The 20,704-nt window shown below is 38.1% G+C and overlaps 1 long non-coding RNA gene across 1 annotated transcript; it reads right to left on the reverse strand.

Moving 5' to 3' along the window:
• Positions 1-4,208: 4,208 nt before the first annotated feature.
• On the reverse strand, positions 4,209-19,872 carry LOC117093845. The gene is made up of 4 exons (XR_004441272.1): positions 19,757-19,872; positions 18,884-18,984; positions 13,204-13,263; positions 4,209-5,832 (listed from the first exon to the last, which is right to left on the reverse strand). It is a non-coding gene; the product is annotated as an uncharacterized LOC117093845 (long non-coding RNA).
• Positions 19,873-20,704: the final 832 nt, after the last annotated feature.

A 20,704-nucleotide genomic window follows, 5' to 3' on the forward strand; every position in this document is an offset into this window, starting at 1 on the left:
ATCACATTTGCTACATACATCAATAAAAGTAGAAAGTTCACACACTTCGCATAGGCTTCAGTTTCTTGCAACTTTGATACTCTACCTAAAATAATACATTTATAAGTCTTGTTTGGTGAACATTACATAACCTATCTTTTTCTGTTTTAATGAAATATTTATTTAGACTTGTCATTATGAAAGTGACTTGATTTGTTAGAATAATTAAAAATTTATGTTTACCTTATAATATTTCTTGAAATTAGCAGGGCCACATTGAAATTTTATCTCCAAGAAATGAGGGATTGAATCTTTAAGGTCAGATCTTTTCTTAAAAATATTTGGTTAACGTATTATCTAGTAACATACTGTTCATCTTCTTCCTCTTCTTTCTCCCTCTATATATGCTTTTTTTCTTTTCAAATCAATTTTTTAAATTTATGAGAGTAAGATTCACTCTTTTCCATTCTTAGATTTCTATTACCCAAAAATTACTTCATATTTCCCCTTTGTAGCCAACGTTTTCTCTGACTCCCAAGTCCCAGGAAATTGCTGCTCTGTTTTCTTATCCAGTATGCCACATAAATGGACTAACACAGTATTTAGCTTTTGAATTCTGGCTTTTTCTCACACAATACAATGCACTAGAGCTCTATCCATGGCATTGCATCTATCAGTAATGTGTTCCTTTATATCACTCAGCAGCATCCAATCTATGGAGGTACCATAGCTTGTTTATCCATTTACCAACTGAAAGACATTTGAATAGTTTCCAGTTTCAGTGATTTTGAATAAAACCACTATAATTGTTTTCATATGCTTTGTGCAAATTTGAGTGTTCATTTTTCTTGGGTAAATACCTGACATTGGTCTAGATGTATCACATGTCAATTGTATGTTTAACTTTAGAAGAAACTGCTAAGCTATTTTCCAAAGTGGCTATGCTATCTGCATTCTCTCCAGCCATTTATGAGAGCTCCAGTTGCCTCAGAACTTTAGATAAGTAATAGTATACCTTTCTCATGTAATTTTCTTTTCCTAATGACTAATTACATTTAGTATCTCTTCATGTGAACCTTCTTTTGATTTTAAGCTCCATTAAGACAAGGCTTCCATGTTAATGCTAAACACTGAATCTTCAGCACTTAGTGATTTTCAGTAAATACTTGTTGAATGCAGGAATGACAGAAACATTACATTCAAGAAGATGTTACGGAACCAGTCTTTAGTTCAGGTCTTTCTAGTGAAGACTTCACAAAAAATGCAGAAATCAAAAAACAGGAAATGAAAAGAATGCTTAAACTACAAAGGTTCCCTGCTTCAAGGTAGATAGAGTAAGGGGAAAAAAGCAGAACCTTGAAGCCAGGACATGGTCACTGCAACCACACCAGAAGATTGGGATGGAGAAGAGCAATCATACTCAGCAGTGTGAAGCTGCCAAAACAAGGAGGTGCACAGTGGCAACCAATCTTGCTTCAGCAATATAAATCTAAACTCCTCAAAGGCCAGTCCAGTGCAAGTCTTCCCCCTCCTCCTCCTCTTTCATTTCATCCTTCTTGTCTTTTTCACTATCATCCCAAACACTTATTGAACAATGATGATATGCCAGCACTGCCCTATCAGTACTTTGCATAGAGTAAGTCACAGAGTCTTCACAACTCTAAAGGTATGTACTATTATTTTCATTGTGCAAATAAATAATTAAGGCTTACACCATGCTGAATGTCATAGCTGGCATTCACAACTGATTTCAAAACGAAATTTCAAAGTCTGCTCCGTCAAACACTGAAGGCCATGCTACACTACTTTATACAGCCATCTACTCAGTGAGATCTCTTTGCTAGTCTGCTAATCATCTTTCATTCTATAGTAATTCACTTCTGGTTTTCCCATTTCCTTCCACACAAGGATCCAAGGCCAGCCTACTGCACAGATCAATTAGGTAATGTGATTTCAAGGTGACTGGGAAGGCACAGATGTCCTAAATTCTCCCTGACCCAATGGTTGATACATACTTCATTCTTTTCACTCAAGATTTGGATCTATGTTTAACTGCAAGATTGCCAGAAAAAGGTAATAACTTAGGTGCTTATAAAGTTATTATAGGTGAAAAAGTCTGAGAGGAGGTTTTGATTACAGTAAAAGAAACATGAGAGCAGTGAGTACTTGAGAGAAAAAAGATGTAGGAGAAAAGATGCCAAATAGGAAGACTAGTTTCACCAACAACACAGAATTTGATATGCATTTAGTAAGTAAATGAATACGTAAAAGATAACCTTGATGCACCTCTCGAATTTAGCCCACTGGGAACTCTAGCTCCTCTTGTGCTCACACTCTTTCTGGCAAAGTGACAGGCTAAGGAGCCTCCCTGCCATCAGTACTCCCCTGCATCTTAACCAACTAGGAAACACTGACAAATGGTGATTCTCATCCAGTATGAAAGCTAAAATGTAATTGCCAGGTGATCCACTATTCACATCATCTTTGATTCTACTGAGTTGAATATAATGCTGTTCAAAGAGATCATCAAATGATTTTGAGTAGTTGAGATTCAATGAAGTCCAACATATTTTTCCTCCAGCACTTTCCTCTTAGTTTGTGTGATCAAATATACCAAAGTAAAACAAATTAATGGAATTTGTTTAAACAGAGGGTTGAAAATACAGAGCAACCAGCTGGATCAAGTCCTTCACCCATCCCAACCCCAAGGGTTTAAGGATCAAGCCAGCTCACCCAGGAGGGGCAGACATACAGTCCATACTGATGTGGAGACTGATGTTAGTGGGTCGTGGCTGTGGGACCAGAAACCAAAACTGGAAAGCTTGGGCATGAACTGGAGTCAAACTAGGCACATCCACATCTTTTACAACATCTAACTGCTTGTACACTAGAATTCAGAAGTCACTCATCCAGACCCTTTTCACAATATTATCCTTTCTGTATAATATTGACAGAGACAAATAGAATAACCAGAGAATAGTAATGCAATCAACCAAGAGCAGGCACTAGAGAGTGAAGTTTGAAGAAGAAAATGAGTTTTGTACATGTTTAATAGGAAATTTTTTTTTTTTTTTTTTTTTTTTTTTTGAGGCAGAGTCTCGCTCTGCCGCCCAGGCTGGAGTGCAGTGGCCGGATCTCAGCTCACTGCAAGCTCCGCCTCCCGGGTTCACGCCATTCTCCTGCCTCAGCCTCCCAAGTAGCTGGGACTACAGGCGCCCGCCATCTCGCCCGGCTAGTTTTTTGTATTTTTTAGTAGAGACGGGGTTTCACCATGTTAGCCAGGATGGTCTCGATCTGCTGACCTCGTGATCCACCCGTCTCGGCCTCCCAAAGTGCTGGGATTACAGGCTTGAGCCACCGCGCCCGGCAATTTTGGTTCAGTAGTCACACAAAGATGTCTAGTAGAGAAATTAGTGCAGAGATTTTTTTAAAAAGTGATTGGGCCTGGATGTTTAGGAGTTATCAGCATATAAGTTGTAATTAAAACCACTCTAGGCCAGTTCTGTCTTACCCAGGAACTAATTACCCTTGCTGAATTCACCAAACAGTAGACTTGTTTATGCTCCAGTCCTTGCATTGGATCCCTGATCCGTTTATGGTACCTCAGCTCCTCTATTGGTCCCTCATTACCTTAATTATTCTAAGACTGGGTTACCTCCTTTTGCTCTTTCTGGTCCCTTCCTAACTTATGCTAACTCTGCCCTATGTGGGATGAAGACTAGTCTTCATACTTGTTCCTTGTGTATTTGATCATCAGTATGATGTGGGCATTGTTTGACCCTTGCTGCTACAAAGAATTTATTGATTGCCATGCCTCATGTAAGGGTCACACTGCTCACACTGGTCACACTCTGGGCATCCTTGCTAGGGCTTCTTTTGAAGCCCTCTCTAGGGCCTATAGCTGTCTGATCTCTGATTCTATGTTCACCAAGCTGCCACACCAGAAATATATTGGTTATCATATAAAGACATAACTGATAATATCTCACCCAGCTATGATCATCATATAATAAAATACTAAGGTATTTTGTTTACATAGGCTCAGCGTCCCTCTGTTTATCCAGGATGGGTTGTTTTCTTTGTCTGTTTGTTTGTTTCTGCCTCTCTGTGACACTCAATGCTTACTCCAATTCCCCTTCTCATTTCTTTTTATCTGACTCTGTCTCCCACTTCTCCTATAACAGTAAAGCTGCTTCTCCTTCTTGTAGCATCTGATAAGTCCCCTTAGCTCTGTGATGGCCATCTACAACTTTAGGTTGGGATTACCAGGAAAAAAAACTCCCAGATGGAGACCTTCATGCTGGAGGTTTATTGGGAGCACTCTGTGGAACAACACTTGTAAGGAAGTAAACGAAGTAAGACTGGCTGGGCTACCCCAGAGAGAGAAATTGAACTGTGAAGCTCTTATAACAGGGATCTCAGCCAACCATGCAGGAGCCCTGAAGTTGGAATGGCACTTCTGAGTTATCCAAACTGGGACAGGGCAGGGCCTGTGAGACGCAGATCAGCCAATCACTGGATGTAGGCTACTTCCAGGAAGAGGAAAACACCTTGGGCAAAGGAAGTCCTTTCAGCTAACAGCCATTGCAGGGAGAAGAACTCACCCATGAGTACGGGCAGCAGAGGGAATGAGTGCTCACTATTGGAAAGAAGTTTGGTGCAACACTGCCTTCACCACATCTGCACTAATGTGATGAACACAGCCTAAGTTCTCCTTTGTTTCAAATAAATACAGATTCACTTTATATAAAAGCCTTCCCTGACTCTCCTTCTTCCTCAAGTATTGCCCTACTCAAATACATATGTGTATACATGGCAGCCATAATGATCATTGTGTGCAGGAATAGGACCTACCAAGTGAAGTCCATGGATACAGAAATCAATAAGCTGTTTAACCGCTATGACTGTTTCATTCTAAGCCTTTCTAGTCTACTGGGAAAACCCAGCTGCTATACAGATAATTTTAGTACAAAGTTAATATACTTCAATTTAAAAAAGAAACCTTCAAGGACCCCAAAAGTCCATCTAGTAAACATGATCATCCTTATACATTAAAATTTTTAACTAACTGTTTTAATATAAAAATGTTTATGTTCTCTATAAAATGTCCACTTATCCCACTTTTTGAGAAAGAAACAATCTTCCTCAAATTGACATTCTGGTTACCATAAGAAAAAAGTACTAAGAAAAAAAAGAAAAAAGAAAAAAGTACTAGGCTTACTGTCAGGAAACCTAGGTTTGAGACCAAGCTAAACATAGTTATTAACCGTGTGATCTCACACAAGTTAAAATCCATTTTGAACCTAAATTTTTCTCATATGTAAAATGGTAATAATAATGAAATCTACTTCATAAAATTAACCAGAAAATTGAGCATCATTAATAATACCAAAAAGTAATATTTATTAAGTATAGCTTTCTAGTTATTCTATGAATTGCATTACAAATATTTTCTCATTTTAAGCCTTATAAGCACCTAAATAAGTATGTATTGTTATTATCTCTACTTTGAAGGTAAAGCAAGATGAAACTTGCGACGATTAAATAGCTTACCCAAGGCCACAGAGCTAATAATCATCACTGCTGTGAAACTCCAAAGACCGTGATTTAATTCTCTTTTGCATTCCTTTTGTAAAAATATACCTGAAAGTGTTGTAAAACCACAAAGTTCCATTTTAAATGTTACTTCATTTTGTCATTTGTTGTTGTTGAACTTTTTATCGCTGGGCCTGTCTCTGAAATGAGAAGGTTATTTGTGCAGATTGCATCTGGTCAATCAAACTATTTGTATAACTCATCCCTGGAGCTGTGCCCTGGTAAGCGGGAGGAGGTGGAGACAGAATTCTCTGGTACCTGAAAAGAATATGTAAGTCTAATTACATTTGCTGGCACTATATGACGGCAAAGTCATTCCCAAAGTCCGACAAATCAACTGCAAACAGAAGTTTTAGCATCTTAGTAATTCTTCTAAGATTGAGGGCATATCATGTGTTTTAACTACTTCTCAGTGATGTATTTGTAGATTAGTGAATGTCCAATGATATTAAAGTCTTAGTCCTTTTTGTAAATTCAGACAGGCTCCACTCTCTAAAGATATGTTGTTATTCCAGTGATGTAACAGGGTAAGCTCAGCCTAGTTCCTTTCTTAATTACTCTATTTCACTGTGCCAAAAGAAAAAAAAATCTGTTTCAAAATATATCAGAACTCAGTCCAAAATATAAGCTATTCACCTGTAAAAATAGGGTTGAAAGGATTTTGGAGAAATGTAATTGCATTTTTTTAAGACACAAAAAAAACTTTAATTGCTGACTTTATTTTTCCAAGGTCTCTGAGAACTCAAAAGAGGGGCTAAACAGATTCTGGACTTTATAAAAGAAATTAACTTCCCAGATTAATATATTGTTTGCCAAGTTTCAGTTTAGAGTGAATTTTTACAACCAAGTTATAAAACTCCTGAAAATACCATGGGGACTTAGAGTGGAAAAGCTCAGAGAACTCCAATATATCTGATGATAACCTAAGAGCCAAAAACACATGGTGAGATTGCTATCCCAAATGGTGGAAAAGGGACAGAGTCAGTTCATATGGTAAAATAAATGATATATTTTACGGTGCTCATATATTTTGAAAGGCATGCCATGGGGTATTCTGTAAAACTTTATTTGGATCTGTGGGAGACGGAATGACTCATTGCTGGTAATGGGATACAGAGCTCTCTGCTTCAGGGCCACCAGTACAAATCTTCCCTGGGAAGAAAGCGATATAAAATTGTTACAATGGATCAACTTTTGTTTAATCCCCCTTGCCATTTACCCCTGCACTCTACACTCTCCATGCCTTCCACAGGCCTCTGGTCTTGGGGATAAAAGATGCATTGATAATTGAACATAGAGATATTTTTAATGAAGTAAAAATTAATGCTTCTCATTTATTTCCTCTCTAAATCAGTTAATAAGTAAGTTGGAAACTTTAACAAAGACCTTGGGAAACCAATGTCATATATCACAATCAGTTAGCAAATGTTCAGTGGACCTCCTTAGTGCTTAAAAAAATCAGCATAAAATACAAGGACGGTGTCCATCTCATGAAAACTTGTATAAAGAATGAGATGGAATGTTTTTCCATTTGTTTGTGTCCTCTCTGATTTCCTTGGGCAGTGGTTTGTAGTTCTCCTTGAAGAGGTCCTTCACTTCCCTTGTTAGTTGTATTCCTAGGTATTTTATTCTTTTTGTAGCAATTGTGAAGGGGAGTTCATTCATGATTTGGCTCTCTGATTGCCTGTTGTTGGTGTATAGGAATGCTAGTGATTTTTGCACATTGATTTTCTAGCCTGAGACTTAGCTGAAGTTGCTTATCAGCTTAAGAAGGTTTTGGCTGAGACATTGAGGTTTTCTAGATATAGGATCGTGTCATCTACAAACAAAGATAATTTGACTTCCTCCTCCCTATTTGAATACGCTTTCTTTCTGTTGCCTGATTGCTCTGGTCAGAACTTCCAATACTATGTTGAATAAGAGTGATGAGAGAAGGCGTCCTTGTCCTGTGCCAGTTTTCAGGGGGAATGCTTCCAGCTTTTGCCCATTCCGTATGATATTGGCTGTGAGTTTTTCATATGTGGCTCTTATTATTTTGAGGTATGTTCCTTCCATACCTAGTTTATTGAGAGTTTTTAACATGAAGGGATGTTGAATTTTATCTAAGACCTTTTCTGCATCTATTGAAATAATCATGCAGTTTTTGTCTTTAGGTCTGTTTATGTGATGAATTATATTCATTGATTTGTGTATGTTCAACCAACCTTGCATCCCAGGAATGATGCTAACTTGATCACGGCAGATAAGCTTTTTGATGTGTTGCTGAATTTGGTTTGCCAGTATGTTATTGAGGAATTTTGCATCGATGTTCATCAGGGATATTGGCCTGAAGGTTTTTTGTTGTTACTGTATCTCTGCCAGGTTTTGGTATGGGTATGATGCTGGCCTCATAAAACGAGTTAGGGAGGAGTCCCTCTTATTCGGTTTTTGGAATAGTTTCAGTAGAAATAGTACCAGCTCTTCCACAACCTACAGAATAAGAGAAAAATTTTGCAATCTATCCATCTGACAAAGGTCTAATGTCCAGAGTCTGCAAGGAACTTAAACAAATGTACAAGAAAAAACAAACAAGCCCATTAAAAAGTGTGCAAAAGACATGAACAGACACTTTTCAAAAGAAGACATTCATGTGGCCAATAAACATATTTTAAAAAGCTCAACATCACTGATCATTAGAGAAATGCAAATCAAAGCCAGATGAGATACCATCCCATGCCAATCAGTATGGTGATTATTAAAAAGTCCAGAAACAACAGATGCTGGTGAGATTGCAAAGATAAAGGAACGCTTTTACACTGTTGGTGGGAGTGTAAATTAGTTCAACCATTGGAGACAGTGTGGCCATTCTCAAAGACCTAGAAGCAGAAATATCATTTGACTCAGTAATCCCGTTGCTGGGTATATCCCCAGAGGAATCTAAATCATCCTATTATAAAGATACACACATACATATGTTCATGGAAACACTATTCACAATAGCAAAGACATGGAATCAAACCAAATGCCCATTAATGATAGACTGGATTAAAAAATGTGATGCGTATACACCATGAAATACTCTGCAGCCATAAAAAGGAACAAGATCATGCCCTTTACAGGGACATGGATGGAGCTGGAAGCCATTTTCCTCAGCGAAAATAACACAAGAATAGAAAACCAAACACTGCATGTCCTCACTTATAACTGGGAGCTGAACAAAGAGAACACATGGACACAGGGAGGGGACTATGCATACTGGGCCTGTCAGGGGTAAGGGGGAGCATTAGGAAGAACAGTGAATGGATGCTGGGCTTAACACCTGGGTGATGGGTTGATCTGTTCAGCAGCCATCATTGCACACATTTACCTATATAACAAACCTGCACATCCTGCACATATACCCTAGAACTTAAAAGTTGAAGAAAAGAAAAAGAGTGAGATAACAACTAAACTGAGTTTGTCAAAGTGGTAGGAACAAAGAAAATACATTCACTGGGCAGATTCTATGGATTGAGTATTCCCACTTACATAACATTGAATTCTCACCACAACCCTCTGAGATACAGGTAGTTTTCTTACATGTTGGTAGATGGAAAAACTGGAGCTTAAAGAGGTTGAGTTGCTCAGGCTTCACAGATAATAAGAGATAGGGCTGAGAATCAAACACAGATCTATATTATTCTAAATCTTGTCTCTGTTTTCACCGTCAGCCCTTGAGGGCGTACTGAAGATGTAAAATAACAGCAATATGTTCCCAGCAAACTAAAATAATTATGCTGCCAATGAATGTCCATGCTCGTTTTTCAAATACAGGTATTCTACCCTTACAGGTCATCTCTCTACCAAAAATTTGAAGTGCTTTAAGAACCTGATTCTGGATGTTCCATGGGAGCATACCCCCATAATGATGGAACCGTGCATCCTATTCTAGTAATGGGAATGCTTTAGCAGCAAATCTAGCATAGGTGACACCTGAAGAAGATCATTTTTAATACTCCCTGCTCTATATGATCAAATTTTCTTATTGAAAATCATAAATATATACAACCAGTAACTAATAAGTAAAGTTTAGGGAAACTGAAACATCGGCAAAAGATATAATTTATGTAACTATTAATTTTTACCACTGATGCACATTTTATGTTTTGATTTGTTCTTTGGTTTTAAAACAACTGATAATTTATAATTAAATTTTACAGATGTTTTATCTTAATAAAATATTTCATATATGAACTAAAATTTGTATTCGCCAACCAAAAACTTTGTATTTAATGTTTCAAATTTTAACCACAGATTTAAAACTCAAATTGGTCACATAAGATGATAGAATGGAAATAACTCAGATTCCAATCCTCCATTATTACATTTTCTCAGTTTATTTCAAATCTACTGCTTAAAACACAGGAATATGTAGTACCATAGGGATTGGAGACACAAATAATGCCTAAAGAAAATTCAACATTCTAATCTCTAACAAACTTCATCTTAAAACATGTGTAGTTAAGACCATATGTGTTATGGAACTAGCTGAATAACTGGGAGTTCTCCAAATTAACTTCCATGTAAAAAACAATGCTCATTAGAGGATAATAAAAATGTGCTAATTTGAAGCTTACATACATATTATTAAAATTTACAATTATGATTGCTTAGAACTTAGACAAACAAAAAGTTTTTGAGGAAGAATTATTCTGTTACCAGCTTTGTTTAGAATTGCCAGCACATGGTTATAATGAAAACCACCCTACTTTTAGCAAGCTTTATTATTCTTTCCAAGTTCTCTCCAGGCCCTGCACCCAGGACAGATGGTGCTCATTGCCCCCACCTTTAGTGTGCCACTAGCTCAGTCACTTTTTCAATACTGACGTACCAAAAATATCTGGAATGGAATGACATCTCCTCTGAGGCAGGGGATAATTAACTCGTCCCCACAGAGTATAAATAGTCTCTTTCTTCACAAAATAAATATGTTTTTCTGACACTATCTGACATTTCCATCCAGTGTGCTTTTGAAACTGTATGCTCTTGTTTTTGTTTTTTGTTTGTTTTTTTGTTGAGACAGTCTCACTCTGTCACCTTGGCAGAAGTGCAGTGGTGCAATCTCGGCTCACTGGAACCTCCACCTCCTGGGTTCAAGTGATTCTCATGCCTCAGCCTCCTGAGCAGCTGGGACTATGGATGTGTACCACCAAGTCAAGTCAAGCTAATTTTTTTTTTTTTTTTTTTTTTTGGTATTTTTTGGTAGAGATGGGGTTTCACCATGTTGGCCAGGCTGGTCTCAAACTCCTGACCTCGAGTGATCTGCCCTCCTTGGGCCTCCCAGAGTTCTGGGATTACAGGTGTGAGCCACCATGCCCAGCCAGAAACTACATGCTCTTAATCACCACTCCCAAGAACAAATGATGGAAACAGGTGGCTGCTTGTTGTTTATTTGTTTGCTTGTTTGCTTGTTTTTGTCATCTTAGTGACATGCCCGAATTGCAACAGAGACAACATGCCTACATAACAGCAAGAGTAGGATAATAAAGAGCAGATGACATGACAGCCATAGGATATAAGGACATTTCAAGCAATTGCCCATCCAGGAAGGGTTGAGGAAAGTCCAAGCCTTTAGGGTTATATTAACATTTCACTTTCAGTAAAATTTATACCTCAATGTGAACATATTTGCTGGCTATTTTGCTGGAAATCATGCTCAGCACAATAAAAAAATAAGGGGTAACATGCAAGGTATGTTATATAACCAACAAATGAGCAAAGATTCTATTATCTGTAAAACACAGCCATGTGTCTATCACCAGGGCCAATACTGACCATGTCTAAAAGGTACCAAAAGGCAAGAAAGATGGCATAGAAAACTATAACACCAAATGAAAACCTATGATTAGAAACAGGAAACTAACAATAGTTATTCAGAAAGGAAGCCCACCGACATTTGTCCAACACTGACTTTCTCGCAGTTAGCTTTTACGCCCCACACATGAATTGACTCCTGTTCTACAGCACATGAAAAGCACACCTTTGTATCTAATCTTGTCTAAAAAATTATCTTACATAACATACTACCTGCAATGCACACACACACACAAGCAGCAACTAAAACAACAGGACTTAAAAAGTAGCTAGAGTCCATCTAAAAACTTCTTCTCTGTAGTAAATACTGTCTCTGTAGGTGATATTGTGACAATAACTTTTAAATTAAGCTAATTAGTCAGGACTTTCTAACTGCCCTCAGCTAAATGCCTTAAAAGTTCTTTATTCTGGACATGGATTTTTATTTGGTTTCCATATCTTACTATGTTATCTGAAAAGATTCCACTTAATCATTTCTTTGAATGTTGCCTTCATCTTCACCGTTTTGCATTAACTGAAATCAGCTACCACTTGAGGATATTATTACCTCTGCAGGGCATCCAAGGGGTATTTATTTTTTATACTTCACCCCACTTACCATTAAGTCTATTTAAAAGGACCATATATACTTCTTGCTCTTAATTGCTTTTTCCAATGAACTATATTATTTTAACTTTTATTTTAAGTTCAAGGGCACATGTGCAGGTTTTTTACATAGGTAAACTTGTGTCATGGGGGTTTGTTGTACAGATTATTTCATCACCCAGGTATTAAGCCTAGTACCTACTAGTTATTTTTCCTGATCCTCTCCCTCCTCCCACCCTCCAGCAGGCCCCAGTGTGTGTTGTTCCTCTCTATGTGTCCATGTGTTCTCATCATTTAGCTTCCAGTTATAAGTGAGAACATGTAGTATTTGGTTTTCCATTCCTGTGTTAGTTTGCTAAGAATAATGGCTTCCAGCTTCATCCATGTCCCTGCAAAAAAAAAAAAAAAAAAAAAAAAAATCTCATTATTTTTTATGGCTGCATAGTATTCCATGGTGTATATATACCACATTTTCTTTATCCAGTCTATCACTGATGGGGATTTAGGTTGATTCCATGTCTTTACTATTGTGAGTAGTGTTGGATGTGTTTTTAGAATAGAATGATTTCTATTTCTTTGGGTCCAATAAAGTATTTTTTATTGCTTTTTCCATTGCTTTTCATTGTTTTCCAGTGAGTGTTCTGTCCATTGCATTTTCTTTTGTTCTTCCACATCCCTAAAAATATCCTGTTCCATTGAAACATTTGCCATTGGACTCTACTCCTGTGCCATGTTGCAGTCATCTACCATCCCTCTGGAGCCAGTCTTGTCATGATCTTCTGCTGATTTTCTTGTCACTCTTTCTCCTTCCATGAATACTAGCATCTGGCCTACTATACTTCTCTCTGCTGCTTCCCTTGTCATCTTTGCCCAGTAACCATAAATCAATGGAAATTCAATTCCTAGAAATTTCTTTACCTCCTCATCTCCAGTGACCTTGTCTTCTTCCTATACCAGGCCCACCACTCCGTGTTCATACCAGTAATAACTGCCTCTCCTCAAAAATGTCAATACTATGTTTATGCAATTATTTGACTCCACCAGAACCTTAAAAATATTGACCAAATCACCATGTCTCTGTTTGTTATCCTATCATATTTTCACTTACTTCTTTACTCATTTGTATTTTACTCAATGGACCATCATTATATCTATTCTCTCATATATACCTGAGCTCCTCCAACCGTCTTTTATTCTGTTGTAATTACTTACCAAATTTATATTCCTGGTTAAATAGGACTCACCATCAAATCTATGCTTTCATCCAGGTATCTGAAGAGGCAGAATAATATCACCATATGTTTATGTTCACAAACTCAAAGCTTCAGCACTGCTTAGCAATCCAACTGTATTGCTCTAATTAATTTACTTCCCTACTTCTGAGACAACTCATCCATTCCTTCACTTTCATTCTCAAAATGCTGACATCCTCTATCCCCCTTATCACTCTCAGCTGTTGATCTTGCTTCTCAGTTCAAGCAGCAACGAGAAAAATGAACCAGTGCCTTAAAAAACACAATCTGCCAAAACTCAAGAAGAAATAGGTAATCTGAATAGGTTTATATCTATTTTAAAAATCAAATCAATATTTAATAATCTTTTAGAACAGAAAGTACTATTCACTGGTAAATTCTACCAAACACTTAAGGAAGAATGTTTTTTGGTTTTGTTTTTTTGTTTGTTTGTTTTTGTTTGTTTGTTTTAGATGGTGTCTCGCTCTGTCAGGCTGCAGTGCAGTGACATGATCTTGGCTCAGTGCAACCTCCACTTCCTGGGTTGAAGCAATTCTCCTGTCTCAGCCTCCCAAGTAGCTGTGACTATAGGTGCACACCACCACGCCCGGCTAATTTTTGTATTTTTAGTTGAGACAGGGTTACACCATGTTGGTCAGGCTGGTCTCAAACTCCTCACCTCAGATGATCCACCCGCCTCGACCTCCCAAAGTGCTGGGATTACAGGCATGAGCCACCGCACCCAGCCTAAGGAAGAAATTATACAATTCTCTGCAATCTCTTTCAGAAGGCAGACGAAATACTCCCTAACTCATTCTGTGAGGCTAACAATACCCTAATTCCAAAACAATGCAAACGCATTACAAGAAAACTACAGACCAGTATCTCTTATGAACAGAAATGCAAAATTCTCAGTAAAATACTAGCAAATCGAATACAACAATATATAAAAGTAATTATACAGCATGAACAAATGGGATGTATCCCATGTCTGCAAGGCTGGTTCAACATTTGAAAATCAATTAATTTAATCCATCATATCAAGAGGCTAAAGAAAAAATAACAAGATTGTATTAATAGATGCAGAAGATAATTTGACAAAATCCAATGCCCACTCTTGATAATAACTCTCACTGAACTAGGAATAGAAGGGAAATTTTTTAACTGAATAAAAAATATCTACAAAACAAATCTTACTGCTCATATCATATGTAATAAAGAGAAACTCAAAGCTTTCCCATCAAGACAGAGAACAAGGCAAGGGTGTACCCTCTCATCAGTGCTTTTCAACATTGAACTGTAAGTACTAGTTAATAAGACAAGAAAAGGAAACAAAATGCATATAGATTAAGAAAGAAGCAAGCAGTAATAAAACTTTATTTGTTCACAGGTGACATACTCATTTATGTAGAAATTCCAGAAAAAGTAACAAAAAAACTAGAACTAATAAGTGATTATAGCAAGATGTCAGGATATAAGATTAATATACAAGAGTAAATTGCTTTTTTACAAACCAGCAATAAACAAGTAGAATTTGAATTTAAAATCACAATACCATTTAAATTATCACTCAAAAATGAAATAGGTAGAAACCTAACAAAATACATATAAGATTTATAAGATGAAAACTACAAAACTCTGATGAAAGAGATCAAAGAAAAACCAGATAAATGGAAAAAAGTTATATTTACGGATAGGAAGACTAAATATTGTCAAGATGCCAGTTCTTTTCAATTTGATCTATAGATTCAATGCAATGCCAATTAAAGTCTTGGTAAGTTTTTTGGGGGAGTATCAACAAACTGATTCTAAATTGTATATAGAGAGGCAAAAGATCCAAAATAGCCAACATAACATTGAAGAATAAAGTTGGAGGATTGACCCTATTTGACTTCAAGACTTAATATAAACCTACAATAATCGAGACACTGTGGTATTGGCAAAAGAATAAACAAACAGACCTATGGAATGGAATAGAAATCCCAGAAATAGACCAACAAAACTATAGTCAATTGATCATTGACAAAGGAACAAAGGCAATAAAAAGAAGAAAAGATAGTCTTTTAACAAATGATGCTAGAACAACTGAACATCTATATACAAAAAACAGAAAGAATTTAGACACTGCCCTTCACACAATATAGCTTAAAAATAAAAAGAATCAGGGCCGGGCGCGGTGGCTCAAGCCTGTAATCCCAGCACTTTGGGAGGCCGAGGCGGGCGGATCACGAGGTCAGGAGATCGAGACCCTCCTGGCTAACACGGTGAAACCCCGTCTCTACTAAAAAATACAAAAAACTAGCCGGGCGCAGTGGCGGGCGCCTGTAGTCCCAGCTACTCGGAGGCTGAGGCGGGAGAATGGCGGGAACCCGGGAGGCGGAGCTTGCAGTGAGCCGAGATCGCGCCACTGCACTCCAGCCTGGGCGACACAGCGAGACTCCGTCTCAAAAAAAAAAAAAAAAAAAGAATCTAGACACTGCTCTTCACAAAAACTAACTCAAAATGGATCACAAACCTAAGTGTAAAATGTAGGACTACAAAACTCCTAGAAGATAAGATAGAAAAACAAAATCTAGATTACCTTAGCTTCGGTGATGACTTTTTAGAGACAGCACCAAACGCATGATCCATGAAAGAAAGAATTGATAAGCTGGACCTCATTAAAATTGAAAATTTCTGCTCTGTGAAAGACACTATCAAGAGAATGATAACCCATAGTCTGGGAGAAACTATTTGTAAGGGACATATCTAATCATGGATTGTTATACAAAATACACCAAGAACACTTAAAATTCAACAGTAAGAAAACAATCCAATTTTTAAAATGGGCCTTAACAGACCTTAATAGACACCTCACCAAAGAAGATATGCCGATGACAAATAAGCATATGAAAAGTTGCTCCACATCATACGGCACCAGAAACCTGCAAATTAAAACAATGAGATACCAGCATGATTTATAATCCTTTGGGTATATACCCAGTAATGGGATGGCTGGGTCAAATGGTATTTCTAGTTCTAGATCCTTGAGGAATCACCACACTGTTTTCCACAATGGTTGAACTAGTTTACAGTCCCAACAGTGTAAAAGTGTTCCTATTTCTCTACATTCTCTCCAGCATCTGTTGTTTCCTGATTTTTTAATGATTGCCATTCTAACTGGTGTGAGATGGTATCTCATTGTGGTTTTGATTTGCATTTCTCTGATGGCGAGTGACGATGAGTATTTTTTCATGTGTCTGTTGGCTGCATAAATATCTTCTGTTGAGAAGTGTCTGTTCATATTCTTTGCCACAATAGCAAAGACTTGGAATCAACCCAAATGTCCATCAGTGACAGACTGGATTAAGAAAATGTGGCACATATACACCATGGAATACTATGCAGCCATAAAAAAGGATGAGTTCGTGTCCTTTGTAGGGACATGGATGCAGCTGGAAACCATCATTCTCAACAAACTATCACAAGAACAGAAAACCAAACACCGCATGTTCTCACTCATAGGTGGGAATTGAACAATGAGAACACTTGGACACAGGATGGGGAACATCACACACTGGGGCCTATTGTGGGGAGGCAGGAGGGGGAGGAACAACATTAGGAGATATACCTAATGTAAATGACAAGTTAATGGGTGCAGCACACCAACATGGCACATGTATACATATGTAACAAACCTGCATATTGTGCACATGTATCCTAGAACTTAAACTATAATTTAAAAAAAAAAAAAAAAAAAAACGGCCGGGCGCGTTGGCTCAAGCCTGTAATCCCAGCACTTTGGAGGCCGAGACGGGCGGATCACGAGGTCAGGAGATCGAGACCATCCTGGCTAACACGGTGAAACCCCGTCTCTACTAAAAATACAAAAACTAGCCGGGTGAGGTGGTGGGCGTCTGTAGTCCCAGCTACTCGGGAGGCTGAGGCAGGAGAATGGCGTAAACCCGGGAGGCGGAGGTTACAGTGAGCTGAGATCTGGCCACTGCACTCCAGTCCGGGCGACAGAGCGAGACTCCGCCTCAAAAAAAAAAAAAACCAAAAAACAATGAGATACCACTGCCACCTATTAGAGTGGCTAAAACCCAAAACACTAACACCACCAAATGCCAAGAAGGATATGGAACAATAAGAACCCTCATTCATTGCTTGTGGGAATGCAAAATGGTACAATGACTTTGGAAGACAATTGGCAGTTTCTCACAAAACTAATCTTATTTATTTATTTATTTATTTATTATGTTTATTTTATTTTATTTTATTTTATTTTTGACATGGAGTCTCGCTCTGTCACCCAGGCTGGAGTGCAGTGGTGTGATCTCAGCTCACTGCAATCTCTGCCTCCTGAGTTCACGTCATTCTCCCACCTCAGCCTCTCAAGTAACTGGGACTACAGGTGCCTGCCACCACAGCCGGCTAATTTTTTTTGTACTTTTTTAGTAGAGATGGGGTTTCACCATGTTAGCCAGGATGGTCTCGATCTCCTGACCTTGTGATCCACCCACCTCAGCTTCCCAAAGTGCTGGGATTACAGGCGTGAGCCACTACACCCTGTCACAAGACTACTCTTACCAAACGAGTCAGCAATTTATTTCTGTACTAGTCACCCAAATGAGTTGAAAACTTTTGTCCACACAAAAACCTCTGCATGGATATTTATTACAGCTTCATTCATTATTGTCAAAACTTGAAAGCAATCAAGATGTCCTTAAGTAGGTAAATGGAAAAATAAACATCCAGACAATGTAGCTACTATTGTGATACTGGAAACCTTGTGATTAGATAAGATTATCTATGACATAAGTGTAGATACAGAAGAAAAGAGGACAGAAGACTGAGTCCCGGGACACTCTAATATTTAGAAGTCATGAAGAGGAAGAGGACTCTAGATCTCTAGTCTAAATGCTCCCCTGAACATGCCATTTGCATATTCAATTCAATGCTAAAAAGAAATGAGCTGGCCGGGCACAGTGGTTCACGCCTGTAATGCCAGCACTTTGGGAGGCCAAGAAGGCATATCATTTGAGGTCAAGATTTCGAGACCATCCTGGCCAACATGGTGAAACCCCATCTCTACTAAAAATACAAAAATTATCCAGGCACGGTGGTGCACCCCTGTAATCCCAGCTACTCAGGAGGCTGAGGCATGAGAATCACTTGAGCCCAGGAGGCAGAGGTTGCAGTGAGCCAAGATGGCGCCACTGTACTCCAACCTAGGCGACAGAGCGAGACTCCATCTCCAAAAAAAGCTGTAATGATACCTATCCTTATACATTTATCCAAACCCATAGAAGGTACAACACCAGGAGTGATTCCTAATGTAAACTATGGACTCTGGGTGATAATGATGTGTCAATGTAGGGTTATCAGTTGTAACAAATGTACCACTCTGGTGGGTGATGTTGCTAATGAGGAAGTCTGTGCAGGTTTGGGGGGCGGGGATATATAGGAAATCTCTATACTTTCTGCTCAACATTGTTGTGAATCTAAAACTGCTTTTTAAAAATAATCCATTTTAAAACAAAGAAGCAACCAGAAAAAAACTTCTGTCTCCCACCACTAACTTTATTGACCTACTTGCGTCTTCATTCCTGCACTTTTCTTTCCATCGTGGATGAAAGGCAAATCCCTACATGATAATATTACATTTTATCCCCACCTACCTATTCAAGGACTTTATTCCTAGAGTCTTTATTCCTTTCTTCTCCATCATTAATTTCCCCTCTTTTCCAAATCATTTTCATATTGATAAAATTATGTGTATCTGCCAACAGAAAATATAAGAAATTCTCTTAATCGAGCATCTTATTCAGCTATTGCTCCATTCACCTGATTCTCTTTAAAGAAAGCCCTTTAAAAATTTAACGATACCTAATGTAGATGACGGGTTGATGGGTGCAGCAACCCATCATGGCACGTGTATACCTATGTAACAGACCTGCACATTCTGAGCATGTATCCCAGAACTTAAAGTATAATAATAATAATAATAATAAATTTTTTTTTAATTTAACTATACTAAGTGTTTCTCAACCTCGTGTTTTCTCAAAGAAGTACCAGTCAGGCTTTTGTCTCCACTCATATATTGCCTTATATTGGTTGCCAATGAATCCATATTGCTAAATCAATGGTCAGTATACTATCACAAATTTTCTTGACCCCTCAGAAGAATGTGGCACAGGCGACCACTTTCTTTTTCTTGAAACTGTGTCTTTACTAGGCCTTTCCATACCCCACTCTTGGATTTTTCTCCTACCTCATTTGACCCTCCTTTCATTCTCCATTGCCTTTTCCTTTTCATTACTTCTAAATGTTAGAGTACCCTGGGACACAGTCTCCTGTCCTCTCTTCTTCTGTATCTACACTCATCTCATAGCTAATCTTATCTAATCACAAGACTTCCAGTATCACAATAGTGGCTACATTTGTATCTCTAGCCTAACTCTCCCCTGAACATTCAGCTTGCTGCATATATGACCTCTTCAACTAAATATTAAATTGGACCTCAAATGAAACGTATTGTTCTTCTATACAACCTGTGGGTGGGGAGGAAGTTGGAGGTATGTGTCTCTGCTTTGCTTTCTTGACAGATTTCTTCATTTCAGTAATTGGCACATCTTTGAAGCAGCAGTCCAGTGATTCTTGGAACTGAGCTCACCGTTAAAGCATCAATAAGGTCAGTCAGCAACTTCTCAACATTGGCATCACAACCAACTTATTGCAAACCATCCTTTTTCTTCAGTATGTCCACTATAATAACATTCTCCTTGGTCTTGGCTCTTGCCACCAACCATCTATTCTCCACACAGAAATCAGTTATCCTTTAAAAATTTAAATCAGAGCACATTACTTCCTTGTTTAACAATCTCCAATGGCTTTCCACACACTGATAAGTAAATCCAAAATTCTTACCATGATCTGCAATGTGACCTATCTCTGACTATCCTGTTAATAGAGTCTCCCACCATTTACCCCTCATTCACTCTACTTCCTCGCCATAGCATCCATGCACTTTCTCAAAATAGGCCAAGACCATGTCCACATTTGGCCTTCGCATTTGCTATTCCATCTGCCTGGAATGCTCTTCCACTTTCCAATCTTTCCAACACCTTGGTTTGTGCCTCATCTAGGTCTCTGCTCAAATGTCATCTCATCAGTTAGATCTTTAGTAACCATTCTATTTGAAATAACATTCCTGTTGTTCTCCACACCCTTATTCTGCTTTGCTTTTCAAAACAGCAGTTGTCGCCAACTAATATTTTAGTGTGCATTAGACAACATATGATAGTGGGCTATTTCATGAAGATAGACATTTGAATCCAGAGTGCATCAGAGAGCTCATCTAATTATCTTTATCCAATTATCTATGACCAAATAAGACAATTAGGAGCCAGGAACTAGCATTAAACTCAAAACCCTGGAATTGTAAGGGGAATATCAAGGGGTATGGGCCTGGTTGCTAATGCTAAAGAATGTAGTATTGC

The sequence above is a fragment of the Trachypithecus francoisi genome, unplaced genomic scaffold (genome assembly GCF_009764315.1).
Source record: "Trachypithecus francoisi isolate TF-2019V2 unplaced genomic scaffold, Tfra_2.0 Lachesis_group12, whole genome shotgun sequence".
In the NCBI taxonomy this organism is placed as follows: Eukaryota; Metazoa; Chordata; class Mammalia; order Primates; family Cercopithecidae; genus Trachypithecus; species Trachypithecus francoisi.